The sequence below is a fragment of the Cupressus sempervirens genome, chromosome 10, assembly GCF_028749045.1.
Source record: "Cupressus sempervirens isolate cs-2001-9-10 chromosome 10, ASM2874904v1, whole genome shotgun sequence".
Taxonomy (NCBI): domain Eukaryota; kingdom Viridiplantae; phylum Streptophyta; class Pinopsida; order Cupressales; family Cupressaceae; genus Cupressus; species Cupressus sempervirens.
The window spans coordinates 834,453,967-834,466,542 of NC_143127.1; positions in this window are offsets into that span (position 1 = coordinate 834,453,967).

The following is a 12,576-nucleotide window of genomic DNA, read 5'->3' on the forward strand; positions in this document are numbered from 1 at the left end:
GATGAATATTAATTATTCTAAGTTGTATTCAAGCTGACTTGACAATATGTAACATATAAATATAAGGTCAAGTTAAGGATTGAATGTGTGGAACATAATTGAAGATTTGATGATGCAAGGATGAAGAGACTCAAAAGGAAAAGCAAAATATCCTTTTTCAGATACAAAGATACATTAGATAAAGAGGGATAAAAAATATACATACCATAATTGAGATCTTTAATCAGCAATTTAGTTGCATCATAAATTAGGTCATCTCATTATTACTCTCTAACCATTGTAATAGTGATCTAAATCTCTTAATAGAGCTGGCTTAAGAAATATTTGTAAATCCTCTAACAAGGTGATATTTCTATTGAATTGTCAAAAGACCTCTAACAAGGCTACTCCTAATAGGGTGATTAAATCCTCTAAGAGGGTCACACCTAATAGTGTGTTTGGTAACATTTAATAGGGTTGGTTCCTAATAGGGCTCACTTTAGAAGAGTGAAAATTAGTAACTAGTTACAATTGGTGGTTTTTCTCAAATTGGGTTTCTATGTTAAATCTTGATGTCAAGTGTGTTCATGCTATTTCTCTTATTTGTTTGAAACTAAGCTAAAGTAATATTAATCATAGATAATAACTTAAGATTTTCATGTTAAGCATTTGTAGAACTATTTCATTGTTTACTGAGTTGCAGTATTTTGTCTATGTATTTGCTAATTTTCAGCATAGTTGAATTTCCATAATGTTTGATTTATATTGACATCTAAGGGATATGGGGTTTATTTTTGTAGCAACTGATTCACCCGACCCATCTTAGTTACTTTTCTTATATTTCCAACAAAAGGAATAGACATGTCAACAATGAACTAGATTTACATGGATTATTCTTTGAGACTTAGTTGTTGTCTATGTTCTTGCTAAATTGTCTTAGCAACTACTTGGAAAGTGGTGGATTTTCAATTAGATCAATAACTTGGTTCTAAAAAGACAACTCATGGATTGGACTTCCAAAATTAGTAGCTATCTATCTTATACAGAAGAATCATTTAAATTGTCAACATGTAGATGTATATTTGAAACAAGTCTACAAAGTATATGCACTATAAAAATGTCTAAGATATTCTATCATTGCAAAATATAAACTATAACAATGCTAGAAATAAATCTAAGCACACAGTAATGGATATAGGAAACTGCACAGTAGTGGTTATAGGAACCATTTATAATCTAATCTATCTATATCTCTATGTATATCCTCATATCAAATACTTGATTACAATTTCAAATATATAAGATTATTGCCTCTCTAAAATTCATCTAAAAAGTGTCTCATCATTCCTTTAAATAAAGAAGGGACTCATTACAAAACTAATGACTAAGTCTTTTGATTTTCTATACCACATTTCTAGTAGCTCACTCAAATGCATGGTTCTCCTTTAATATTTCTAATTATATCAAACCATTTTACCAAATCATGGGACTCATTTTTCTCTTTCTAGATAATTTAAAAAATCTAAATTTCATTAAGAAATGTGGAATTTATGATCATTTTAATGAAAGTGGTTTTCTGTTGCCTGAAAATGTAGCACGTTTTACTTAGCCAACTTCTGATCCATGGTGCTCATTAAATATTCTAAACCAACTCAAACTATCAAAATTATTTGTGTGCATTGTTTTTAGCTTTCCAAATCCATAAGCCATTCTTAATTTCATTAAAAATTGGGAGAGATGCCTATTTTAACAAAACTGACTTTTGACTTTTTCTACATTTCCTACAGTTGTTGATTATTGATAAGTGTCAACTTGTTTTTCATTCTTCCTAGTACATGAAAGACTCAAAAACCTCACAAAAAATTTTTCAATCACCTAAAGATAATTATACTTTAATAATAACCACTTATCATAATAAATCATCACAATTTAGCATTAACTAGCTACACATACAAATGCTAATCAATAAATCATTTATCATAGTTAATGCTTCATAAATCAAGTTCATGTATGAAAATGGGTTGAAAATATAATGAAACCATAGGGTAAAGTGTTATAATAAAAGGATATAAATATTACATTTTATAGGCTCATCATTCCCCCCACCTGAAATCTTGCATGTCCTCAAGAAAGGGATAGACATTAGATAGTCATGAAAGCTATTATCATTCCATACTCTTTTTCCCTCTCTTATCTACATATTTTTCACTAAGAATATAGGAGGTAGCCTAAAAATATTCATGAAAGGTCATCCTAAAATGCTCTATGATAGTAATGCGAGGCACATGTATGTTCCCCCTAGTTGAAAGGTAGTTTATCCATAAATGATAATGTATTTATGACGGTAGCAAAAAAAACACTTATGATGCATATAGCTATAATAATGATAATTGAGAAACAAAATAAAATGCATAAATAATCAATTAATAAAAATGATAAATATTATGAATAAATGGGAATCATAAAAATAGTACTATTTTTGTTCTTATTAGAAGCTTCAAACTTTGCAACAAGCTGAAAGTATACATCCCTTTACTATTGAATAAAGGATAGGTTCCTCTAAGAGTGTAGTAGTTGCTGAAAAATAAATATTTTGTCACATAATAGCTCCTATAGGACTATCTATTAAATTAAAGAGTAGTGGTTGCAAGATTGATTGTTAAAACCAAACAATAGTTGTTGTAGGACTAACTATAACAACATGAAACTTATAGATAATACCAAATAGACAACATCATTGAATAGTACATTCTTAACATCATGAAGACTCAACTACTCAATGAAACCTTTGGAAATATATACAAAGAATCTCTTCAAAAATTAGAAACTTTTCTCACTTAGGCCTTTGGAAAATGATTTGAAATATGACCAACGAAATAACTATAAACTCATCCAAAATAGTTATTGAGACAAGAAGAACTAGGAAACAAACTAAACTAGACAACTACTAATTCTAAGAGACTATGTTAGAACACTTATTGAATGAAAATGCTACCCTAACATATCCTATCCTACACTAACTAGATTACATGACCTACTCAAATAAAGCCATTTACTGGTTCTTTGAAGTATCTTCCTCTTCTCAAAATCTTTCAATGCTTATGAGCAGTTGGAAATAGTTGCAGCATCAATAGATACTTAATAAATAAGAGTAATTTTGAAAATACATTAACAAACCCACTTATTACTTCATGTGTATTGCTATATTGAAGTACATAAGTAAGCTAAAATGTGTCCCCTTTTGCTATAATTGCATATTAAGGTTTATCTTCAGTTGTAACTTCTTTCTTTGTTGCAACCATAACTTGTGATAACATCTTTACCTCCATATGAATGAGATGTCTAACTGGACACCCTCATGAAAGAACAAATTTTGAACTCTCCTTTTTGGCTTTGGGTGGATGTGTTGCTTCTTCAACCTCTACTTGAATTTTAAAAACCAATTTATGTTGCTAATTTGATAAAAGTATACCAATTTCTACACCATCTTCATAAGGCTCACAATTTCTCTGTATAAGAGATGCTAATTGAACATCTAATGTTAAAAAAACTCTTCTAAATCCTCTGAAGAATTATCTTCTTCAATATTTTCTTTACTTTTCAACATGAGAGGATTGATTTTCACTTTATTACAACTCTCTTCTTATAGTAGGAGTTCTGATTTGACATCACATTCATCTTTAATAACAACCTTGTGTATGGTGATTTCTTCATTTTTCAAAACAAAGTTTCCTTTATTTTCCTTCTCATGAATCAACACTTTGCTATCAATATATGAACATAATTCCTCTATGATGCTAGAGAACATGTCTTCATTAATTTCCAAACTTGCTAAAAATCTTATTGGCTCTTCATTCTTATTATCCATGTATCTAAAATCCATATTGTGTTGCTATAAACTTCTATGATCCTAAGTGCTTTGAAAAGAAATTAAGATTCTAGAAAAATTATGAAGAGTTGAGAAAAACTTAGAGATTCTCATAGCTTGACCTATCCCCAAAAATGGTGCTAAAAATTTCAGCTTCTCCATCTTCCTAGTTGTATGAAAGACTTAAATACCTCACAAAAAATATGTTAATCATCTCAATATTATTATACTTCAATAATAACTATTTATGAAAATAAATCATCATAATCTAGCATCAACTAGCTACACATGCAAATGCTAATCAATAAATCATTTATCATATTTAATGCTTCATAAATCAAGTGAATGTATGGAAATGGCTTGACAATATATTGAAACCATGGGGTAGAGTATTATAATAAATTGATATAGATATGAAAATTTATAGGTTTATCATTCCCCCCAACTGAAATCTTGCTTGTCCTTGAGCAAGGGATAGGCATTAGATAGTCATGAAAGCTATTATCATTCGATAATTCTTCTTTTCCTCTCTTATCTACATATTTTTCACCAAGACTATAGGAGGTAGCCAAAAAATATTCATGATATGTCATCCTCAAATGGTCTATGACAATAATGCAAGGCACACATGTTTTTCGCCAACTAAAAGGTAGTTTATCCACAAATGATAATGTATGTATGGGGGTAACAAAGAATCACTTATGAAGCATATAGTTGAAATAATGATAATTGAGAAGCAAAATAAAATGAATAGAAAATCATTTACTAAAACTGATAAATATTATGAATAAATGGAAATCATAAATACAGTATGATTTATGTTCTTGTGAGAAGCTTCAAACTTTGCAACAAGCTGAAAGTACAAGTCCCTTTATTGTTGAATAATAGAAAAGTTCCTCTAAGAGTGTAGTAGTGTTTGCAAAATAATTTTTTAGTCACACAATAGCTACTTTAGGAATATCTATTAAATCAAAGAGTAGTGGCTGGAAGATTGATTGTTAAAACTAGATAGAAGTTACTGCAGGACTAACTATTACGACATGAAACCTATAGATAATACCAAGTAGACACCATCATTGAATAGAACATTCTTAACATAATGAAGACTCAACTATTCAATGACACCTTTGGAAATATATGAAAAGACTCTCTTCCATAATGAGAAACTTGTCTCACTCAGTCCTTTGGAAAATGATTTGAAATATGACCAACCAACTAGTTGCAAACTCCTCCAAAATAGTCATTGAGACAAGAAGAACTAAGAAACAAACTAAACTAGATAACTACTAACTACAAGAAACTATGTTAGAACACTTTTTAAATGAAAAAATTATCCTAACCTATTCTATCCTACACTAACCAGACTACATGACCTGCTCAAACAAAACCATTCATTGGTTCTTTGAAGTATCTCCCTCTTCTAAAAATCTTCCAATGCTTCACATGCTTATGGGCAATTGGAAATAGTTGTATCATTAATAGATATTTAATAAACAAGAGTAATTTTGAAAAGACATTGACAAACTCACTTAAATGTTCATGTATTTTTCTATATTGAAGTGCATAAGAAAGCTAAAACGTGTCCCCTTTTTTAGTAATTGCATATTGAGGTTTATCTTTAGTTGTAACTTCTTTCTTTGTTGCAAACATACCTTGTGATAACATATTTTCCTCCATATGAATGAGATGTCTAATTGGAAATCCTTGTGAAAGAACAAATTTTGAACCCTCCTTGTTGGCTTTGTGTAGATGAGTTGCTTCTTCATCCTCTTCTTGTCTTTTAAAAACCAATTTGTGTGGTTGATTTGATAAAAGTATAGGAATTTCTATACCATATTCATAAGGCTCGTAGTTTCTCTCTACAATATATTCTAATTTAACATCTAATGTTCAAAAAACTCTTTGAAATCATCCCAAAACTGATCTTCTTCAATATGTTCTTTACTTTTCAACATGAGAGAATTGATTTTCACTTTATTACAACTCTTTTCTTGAAGTAGGAGTTCTAATTTGACATCACATTCATCTTCAACAAAAACCTTGTGTATGATGATTTATTCATTTTGCAAAACAAGGGTGTCTTTATTTGCCTCCCCATGAATCAACACTTTGTCATCAATATGTGAACAAAATTCCTCTATGATGCTAGAGAACATGTCTTCATTAATTTCCAAACTTGCTGAAAATGATATTGGCTCTTCATATTCTCCATGGATCTAAAATCCATATTGTGTTGCTACAAACTCCTATGATCCTAAGTTCTTTGAAAAGAAACAAAGATTCTAGAAAAATTATAAAGAGCTGTTAAAAACTTAGAGATTCTCATAGCTTGACCTATCCCCAACAAATATGCCAAAAATGTTGGCTTCTCCTTCTTTCTAACTATATGAATGACTCAAATACCTCACAAAAAATATGTTAATCACCTCAAGACAATTATACTTCAATAATCACTATTTATCAAAATGGATCATCATAATCTAGCATCAACTATCTACACATGCAAGAGCTAATCAATAAATCATTTATCATATTTAATGCTTCATAAATCAAGTTAATGTATGGAAATGGCTTGAGAATATGTTGAAGCCATGGGGTAAAGTTTTATAATAAATTGATATAGATATGATAATTTATAGGCTAATCAAAAAGTTCAAAGGATAGATTATTCTTCACCACCCTATATGCTAGGTGAACTGCTTCAAATGAGACCCTATTCAATCAGCTTGAGCTTTATATTTTGTGTGCTATTACACGTATGTAAAAAATTAATTTCATGTCAATCACTACACTTATTTTCATGCCTCTTCCATCCCTCTTGACAAGAGTCCTTTTATCCACTTCAACATGACCTAGGGTTTTTTCTAGTCTTTTCTTTGTTCAACATTTGTAATTTGGTGATTCCATGTATCACCTTCTTTGTTCTCACAATAGGGTGATCCTAACATAATTGTATGTCATGGACTCAACTCAAGATGAATCGAATCCACTTTACTTAAAAATCCCTTCGCATATATAAAACATGCACCAAGCCCTTCATCTCCAAATGTTTATGCTCAGGTTCGAAAACATCATCCAGACATAACTCATTATATGCCTCATTCATCTCTATGGTTCCCATATTAGAGCTAGAGTTTCAACATTGGGAGCTCTGGGTATATTGGAATGCCACTAGTGTTAACTAGTTGAGAAAAACAAAAACTTTGAACTATCATGTGTATCTCTTTCAAACTGAAAACTTGAAACTAAGTGAACTGAAACATAATTTTAAATTGTTACTTGTATATTTTTCATACTTCAACACTTAGCTTTCAAAACTGAAAATTGAAACTCATTCTAGTTGCAAAACATGTATCTTTTATCTATGTTGTAAGGTAGTATGCCCTTGATTATCTTTGCAAGCATTAAGTTTCTCTTGCTTAGAATGTATTAGGGGATCTATTTCAATATTTGTTAAAAGAATAAATGTTGGATCAATATGGTTTTCAATTTATCATTAAACTAGAATCATATTGCTCTAAGTGTATTGTAGTGTTCTCAGTGGAATCATATTCCCCTATAGGGGGAAAGGGTTCAACGGGACCTGCATAGTGAGTATCTTAGTTTTTCATTCTTGCAAGCTTCCAGGAGTAAGCCTAATTATAGAGGGGGTGAATGTAGTGCCTGACCCTAGGTCACATATTTTTGTTATCATTTTTGAACTCTTTTAGGGCTAGTTATATGTTGATGGTTAGCAGCATTGTTTTAAGACTATCATATATTTTGCTATGGATTCAATTGATATGTGATGAGATTACTTAGACTCTACATTTCATATATGCATGATGATTAGTTAGATGGTTTATTATCACATGTGTTTTCTTATGGATACTTACCCCATACTTGCATGTGTATGGTGTGCGTGTTTGTTCTTGGATGACATTTCTGATGTGGTTAAGGAAGGGGGTCATAGCCACCTGCTAGTCAGGATGTACACGATGCACCACTTCTTGACATTTCCTATTTAGCTTAGCATATATATATATATATATATATATATATAAATGCATGGTTTTTATGTAGGTTGCAGGTACCAGTTATCAACTTCCCTAAATTGCCAAGATTAGGGTACCCTATCGCATTGTCTCAATGGTAAGAGAGGGGAGATGAATTCTCAAGTCCAAATCCCAACCCTTTAAGCCATTTTTCCTAATTGAAAATTAGGACAAGTATCTAAGATGAGTACCCTCTGAATGCGTCAGATGACATAATTCATGATATTAACCCTTTTGGTTTGATTTTGTATGTGTTTTTCTATAGTGGGTTTTTCGTATTTTATTTTATGAGTCTTTGGTAAGAGAGGGGAGATGAATTCTCAAGTCCAAATCCCAACCCTTTAAGCCATTTTTCCTAATTGAAAATTAGGACAAGTATCTAAGTTGAGTACCCTCTGAATGCGTCAGATGACATAATTCATGATATTAACCCTTTTGGTTTGATTTTGTATGTGTTTTGCTATAGTGGGTTTTTCGTATTTTATTTTATGAGTCTTTGGTGTATTTTCTATTAATTAACCCTAATTAAAAGATTTAATTAATGGTTTAATTTAATGGAAAATTAATATGATATTTTAATATTTATTTTATTTAATTAATTGGAAAATTAATTAAATAAAATAATTAAATTTGAAGATAAAAGTTATAATTTTAAAGTTGGAATGTGATAATATTTATTTAAGTTAATAAATATTTTAGAAATTAAGTTTTGAAAAAGAATTTAAAAGTGGAAAAGGTATTAAAATTATTAAAGATTATAGGTTGCATGATGTGTGCATGTGATTAAAATATAAATATATTAAGATAAAACAAGTGGAGTTATTAAAGTTAGTGCATGAGATTTAAAAATTAATAAATTAAATTGAAAAGAGTAAAGTGAATATTAAATAAATTAATGTCCATTATTTCAATATTTATTCATGTAGGAGTTTGCGAATTCTCTGGAGTTATCATGTAGACAACACAAGAGTTTGCACTTTAATTATGCACGTGTTGTCAACAACACAGGAGTTGGCACACAAATTGAGCACATGGTGTCTACAACCTTGTGACTTATCTAGAAGGTTGGAAAAGACTCATGCTTAGTTGTCAACACCTTTTGGTTGTTTCTAGAGACATTCTAGGTGCTTCTTGAGAGTTCTTTATATTTAGGTACTCTTAGAAGCTTAGAAGGAGCATTTGGAGAGCGTTTGGAGCGTGGTTGGAGCACCAGGAACGTGGGAGAAGGAAGGAGCTTTCTCTACAGATTTTGAGGAGAAGTGATTTAGCATTAGTATCCGGGTAGACACTTGTGACTTTGCTTATACTATTTCCACATCTTGCACTTCCTGTCTTCTTTGTGTCTTCTGAATGCTTTCTGAGGATTTTGCATATTTTGATTGCATGCTTTTGTTATGGGTAGTAAAATTCTATATAATAAATTTTCATATGTGTAGATCTGAGCAAATTATGGGGTTAGGGATTTCAGATGTCTATGGACAACCTATTAGAAGGATCAATTTGGCAAATCTAGAAAACTATTATTATGAGTAGAATCCCTAATTGATAGAATTGTAAAGCCCTTCTTGTTTTAAAAATTATTTATATATAAGTTTGAATATGTATATATATATATATATATATATATGTTGTTAAAAATGGAGTGACGAAAAAAAAATGAGTCGCACATTAAAAACAAACATTTTTTAAAACATATAAAAAAAATGTAATAACATATAATAATTGGGGGGGGACAAATTTTGCACCCCCCCAGCCTCCGATTAGAGGATGCAGGTACTGTGTACCCACGACTGTCGATGGACAAGATAGTTGTGTCATGGTTAATTAAACAATGACCATTGTCACAGGTTTGTACAGTGGTCGCAGGGGTGGACGGTCCCTGGTACCCGTGCCAAATTTAATAACGTGTAGGGTACAACAATGGAAAGTATATGTTACATTTGCTTTCGCAATAATAAATATATTTTATAATTCTATTTTATATTATCATTATTAAATATTGTTGAATGATAATTATTATATATATATATATATATATATATGTATGTATATATATATATATATATGTATACACACACACACACACACACACACACACACACATATATATATACTATTGTTATATATGTATATATATAATATTAATGAAATTTTAATATTCAAAGATTTATAAATAAGTAATATATATAATTTTTAAATTAATCAGTTTATTTGATTAGCATTTAGTCTAATGAGAATATTTAATCAAATTATTAGTCAACGTTCATAGGTGGAATATTTAAAGTAATGATGAATTTGTTATAGTCGATTTATTAATAAGATTTTTAATATAACTCGTCATTATTATTAACAAGTTATTATTAAACATTAAGTTAAATATTATTGGATTTGAAGTATAGTTCATTTTTAATCAACTGATATTTATTGAGTTGTTAATATAGTTATGATATTAATAATTAAGTTATGTGGTAGAATCTTAATGATTATCAATAATACAGGTTTGTTAAAGAAATATTAGTATTCATTGAGAAGAGTGATAGATGTGATCATTATAGATTTTTTAATAAGATTCCCAATATAACTTGTTATTAAATATTAACAAGTCATTATTAATATTAGAGAATTGGATTATGGTTGGCCTTTAACTTACAAATTATGTCTAGTTATTAATTGGGTCATTGATATGGATATGTAATTATTAATTAAAATTAATTAATTAGAGTTAATTAAATTAAATTAATAAATAAGTTATGTAATAGAGTTTTTAATTGATATGATTCTTTTAATGAAGTTGTTAAGTATCTACATCGAAGTTGATAAGTCTTATTCTATTGATTTGAATAATGACTTTAGATATTTTAATGGTTATTAGTGATGATTTAATTATTATAACAATTAAATTAAGAGACCTAAATTTTAGTGATATTTAGTTGAGTTTTAATTAAGTATTGTTAGAGTGATAAAGAGTCATACCTATGTTCATTATTAATTTATTTAATTAAGATTAATTAATAAAGCGAATGATTTTATTAAGTGTCAAATGATTTAATGAGTAAATATTTATCCTTTAGTTATTCTTAGAATGTAATTTTAAATGGAAGGTTAATGTTATCGAGGGAACAAATGGGTTGACTTGTAGGTCAAATGATTAATCTTATGTACTTGAAGTATACTTGCAAACAGAAATTGAAACCTGCACACTTAATTCAACTATGTGATTTTAGCAAACCAAAACATGTGCTTGCATTGTGTTTTCTCTATGCTTCTTGTTTTGGGTTTTTGGGGTTTGTCCTAGCTTTGACTAGTCTTAGGTTGTTACCAGAGGCTTGGGGGTTATGATCATGATGTCATGATGATGTCTTTTGATTTCGATCTTTATAAACCCAACCATGGTAATGTGATGGTATGCTCTATGAGATTATTGTATTTACTAATTGTTATTGCTCATCAATCTTCTTGAGTGAAGCTGAGTTATATGTATCTAAGACACTTGACTTAACCATTTTTGAGTAATCAATCAGTTATCCTTGGATTACTTTCTAGTTGCCTTGATGGGACTGAAGAGCTTGCTTTGATCTTGATGATGTCATGTTGTGACATGTTTTGACTCAACCATTTTTGAGTCTTCGATCAGTATGATTTTTAGATATATTTTGGTTATTGAGAACCAATGGATACTTTTGATTATTAGTGATACCTTCATTTGCCAATAGAGAACTGTTATGGTCATGATTATCTATGGATGCCTTTCATTTTCTCATGGAGATTTAATGCTCTTATTATGGATTATTTTTTTGGTATTTCTTTCTAGTTGCTTGTATAGGAATGTGGTGATTTTAAGATTTATGATTTCATGTGCTTAGGGTAGGTTATCTAACTATAGTGTCGGGAAGTGGCTTGCAATGGGGGCTGGGGCCCTAAGTGGCTGCCAGGGTAACTCATTGTAAGTTGTTTTAATAAGTGAAAACATTTACACTAAATGGAGATTAAATGAACCTAATAGGATAATTGTATGTTCTCGCCCATGCCTCGAGTGCTAGTACAAAGTAGGATGGGAGTAGAGAGAATGCTTGGTTGCAACCTTGCATTCCATAGTATGCCTCATCTATATGAGAGGATACTAGTGGCCACACAGAGATCACTAGGGGCTGAGGTCTATTGAGAGACTACTAGGGTAACTCTAGTGTGATCCGTGTGATGACACTTTCTTGCTTGCAAAGTAGGTTTCCTACATGTCTTTGTTGTGCCTCTGAGAATTAGATGTCATTTTGTGATTGGAACCTTTGAGTTAGTATACTTTTAGGATTCTTGGACTTAGAGAGTATTTATGCTATGTGATTTTGATAACCTGTTTGGGACTTGAGATTATCTCCTCAGCGTGGTGGGAGTGTACCACTTAGGTTCCACGCGGTCGGGTGGTAGTGCTTTTTCACTCTTACCATATGAGATCTATTTGAGACATCGTGGTTGATGTATTCTTTGTTGGCATGGATTATGATGGTGGACATGTATCCTCACATTGATGATTTGCATATGTTAGATGATGTTATCTTATGCTTTATATTGCATGTTAGATTACTTTTTGCATCTGATGTAGTATGATTTAGGAGTGACATTCCTACTATGTTAATACTGACAATCTCTTCAGTGATTTGGAATGTTATGCACAGAGGGATGGCTAGGATCCATGATGGT